The sequence below is a fragment of the Symphalangus syndactylus genome, chromosome 9, assembly GCF_028878055.3.
Source record: "Symphalangus syndactylus isolate Jambi chromosome 9, NHGRI_mSymSyn1-v2.1_pri, whole genome shotgun sequence".
NCBI classification, from domain to species: Eukaryota; Metazoa; Chordata; class Mammalia; order Primates; family Hylobatidae; genus Symphalangus; species Symphalangus syndactylus.
The window spans coordinates 108,859,661-108,863,229 of record NC_072431.2 but is presented as its reverse complement, the minus strand read 5'-3'; the positions used below and the strand labels follow the sequence as shown (position 1 = coordinate 108,863,229).

Below are 3,569 nucleotides of genomic sequence, written 5' to 3'. Positions count from 1 at the left end.
ACACTTGGACAGGACGAAGAGGCATTTCACTGCCATGAAACAAGGCAGGTGAAGGATTCTAAAACACACAGCAGGAGGCACTCCTACCCCTCAGAGCTTATCCCATCTTGGTATGAGGAATGGCTTATTTTCTGATGACCACATGTGGGACTATTTCAACCACTACAAGAAACACCAGAAAGGTTACTGTTTTGTATTATTTACATATACTATACTTTTTTTTCCAGTAAAAGTAAATGTAACACATAAACTAAATTCAGGATTGATCCCAACCTTCTAGAGCCAGCTCTTCTGGGGTCAGGGAGGAAATGTTGTTTGTCACATCACCATGCAGGTTACATTCATCTTCCACTGGAATGACTAGAGCCCCCAGGCAGTGGCCTGAGTGCAGAAGAGCAGAGAACTGGCTCCTGGTGGCAGATAGGTGCTCTTGCTTCTCCTCATTGGTCATGGCTTAGCATGGTTCCTCCCCACAAATCATTAGTAAAGAAAACACTGGCAAAAACCCAAGTCACTACCTTTCAACTCTCTTGGACAAGGGGAGCTTTTTCTCAGCTTGGACTGAGAACCTGTAACCTAGAACTGCTATTCCGACTAGACTGTATGAAGGGAGTGGGTACAGGAGACAAATGGCTAAAATGAAAATGTGAGCCACTGGTCCCCATCTGCAGCTACAACATAAGATGCCTACAGATGTGGTCAGTGTGACATGTGCAGGGGGCAGGGGCAGAGGAAGGGATGGGCAGGGGCAGAGGAAGGGATGGCCAGGGAAGGTGTTCCGGGGGACAGTAGCATGCCTGCTGGCCTTCACTTCTTAGCCTTGCTCTGGGCAGCCACAGCTTCCGTGGCTTTACGCACAGTCGCTTCATCCCCCAGGAACTGCATGGGCTTGATGGGCTTCAAGTTCTTGTCCAATTCATAGACGATGGGAATACCAGTCGGCAGGTTCAGCTCCATGATAGCCTCTTCAGAGAGACCCTCCAGATGCTTTACAGTGCCCCGAAGGCTGTTGCCATGGGCTGCAGTCAGTACCCATTTCCCCTCCTTGATCCGAGGAACTATTTCCTTCAGACTCTCACTGGAGGATAGGTGATCTTCGGTGAGGTCTGCATACCTGCAATCCTTACTGATATTGCTGTACAAAGGATGGTCGGGATCCATCGGAGGTGGTGGGACATCACAGGAGCGCCTCCAGATCTTCACCTGGGCCTCATCATGCTTTGCAGAAGTTTCTGCTTTATTGAGGCCAGTCAGACCCCCATAATGCCACTCCTTGAGGCACCAAGTCCTCACTACTGGCAGCCGTGTCTGATCAATGGCATCTAGCACTATCCAGAGGATCCGATCGCTCTCTTCTGCACTGAGGGGAAGCAGATGTCAAACTCATAGCCAGCATCTCGCAGAGCCTGCCTGCCGCACTTTGCCTCCTTGTGGCCTACCAGGATTAGATTGGCATCGTACCCGCTGCTGACGTGATTCTCCAGGTTCCACGTGTGCCCTCACCACACCTGATCAGTACTAGCTTGTAGGTGACCATGGCGGTGGGCTGGGGATGCAGCCTATGTTTTGGATTCTTGCAAATAATTCCTATTTGTTTCATATGATATTCTCCGACTGGGACTTGCTGTGTCAAGTAATAAGTTGGTGAGTGTGTCTTTGCCTGAAATCAGAAAGTCAGAATATTCTTGTAGCATATGTCATTGGATAAAAACATTGTTATACTGGGGGGAGAAAAAGGAGTCCTTGTCTGGGACGTAGTAGAAGCTTTCAAAGCCATAATGGCAAGAAGTTGTCACTGAGCTGTTATTATGTGGATAAGTATGTAATTGGGACGATGGGGGTCAGAAAGAGTCAACACCTCAAATTCTCTTTTTAGGGTCTTACTCTGAGACAGTAAGTTAAGTCCTTATGAGGTAGGTGTGGTGAAAGTCAGGGAGGCTGCAGACAAACCTCTGCCACACATAGGCTTTTTGCCAAGGGTCCCGGGGCCTCAAATCTTTCCTGTTTTCTTTCAGCCAGACTTGAGGGACATGGGATGTGGGCAGAGAAAAGTTTTAGTGCTTCTATGAAGCTGCTGTAGGAATTACCAAAATGCTGTTGACTTAGTGACTTTTAAAGAACAGGACTGAGATATACCTCTGCCAGCCAGAGTCCCCCTGAGAGTTTGTTTTGTGAAAGGAGGACCTGAGCTGTGTTGGGCAGTGAAAGCCCTTCTGGGAGAAGAATGGGATAACTGACCTTCACCTGCTTGCTCTGTCTCTGTTTGTTCTAAAATACCAGGAGAGCAAGCTCTATTCTTACTTGTCTCTGGGCCCTACCAGATCCTAGCAAAGTGCCAGAGAAAAGGGCATGGGCTTTGGAGTTAGAGTTGGATTCAAATCCCTGCATTTCCTTCTCTGAATACTTTGAAACCTTTCTTATCTGCACCCCCACCCCCAAAGAAAGTCCTCATCTGCCCTCGAATTCCCCTTGCACTGCATTGCATAGTGTCTTCTCTTCTTAGCTAACTTCACTATATGCAAGTGTTCAACCTGCCGTCTTAGCAGAGAGACTTTTTTTTTTATACTGGACTTAGAGCTCCTTGAGTGCTCTTGACATGTTCTGATTCCTCCAGCAGTTCAATTACACTAGGAGACATGTTTCTCTGGTTCTGTTTGCTCTTGTGTCTGGCTGCTGGGTTCCCAGCTGCTAGAGGTCTTTAGGGAGTGGCTATCCTGGGAGAGGGGCAGACACCATTGTCTGCCCATGGGGATAGGGGTGTGAGCCACTGGCCAGTTATCAGTCCTTTAATAGGCCCCAAGTTGGAAGGGCTGGTAACACCTGGGACATCCCCTGCTGGGGGAGACAGAACTCAGCTCCTCCTTGAGGTCAGGGAGACTCCTCCCAGACCTCTAGCTCTTTCAGCAACACTGACATGGAAGCCACAGCCCTGCCCCTCTGTAGCCATGGCCTGTTCAAACTGACTCCTAGATACCACAGTATGCCTCCTTTTTCTTGCCCCAAGACTTTTTGAGGCTTGTTTCCAGGATCTCCTCTGGCACAGAGGTGAAAATTCCTGTTCCACTCCTGTCTGGTGTGCGCCCACCCGAGCCACTGGCACTGCCCACACCTTTCAGCCTCAGCAGCTCCCTAGCTTAGGAGAACAGAGCAGCTGGGCTGCAGCCGGTTCGGGATGCATTGTGGATGTCACAGAACAAACTGCCATTTTCCCAGATTCCTCCTTACCCCTGTCATCTAGAATCCATAATATTTTATTTTTTATATTTTAATTTTTTGTCTCTTTGGAATTCATTTTGGTGTTTGAGAAAGGGCATTCTGGAAGATCCTAAACAATGAGCCTGGTTCTGAAAGTGTGGAGAGACCAGGATATAGGACCAACCAATGAACACTGCGGGGCTAAGCGGACAGGAACAGGAAGCAAACCGGAAGGAGCAAGAAGCTCTTCCCTCTTTTCCCAAGAAAGAGAGAAAAAAAAAGAATCTTTTCCCTCGTCTGGTCCTCCACGCTCCCTCTTGCGCCCCCTGTGGGTCGGTCTACAGGGAGTCACCTGCCAAAGTAGAAATGATTTT

At 48.6% G+C, this 3,569-nt stretch overlaps 1 pseudogene; it reads right to left on the bottom strand.

The window, feature by feature from the left end:
- Positions 1-807: 807 nt before the first annotated feature.
- LOC129490172 (phosphoglycerate mutase 1-like) lies at positions 808-1,537 on the bottom strand (annotated as a pseudogene).
- Positions 1,538-3,569: the final 2,032 nt, after the last annotated feature.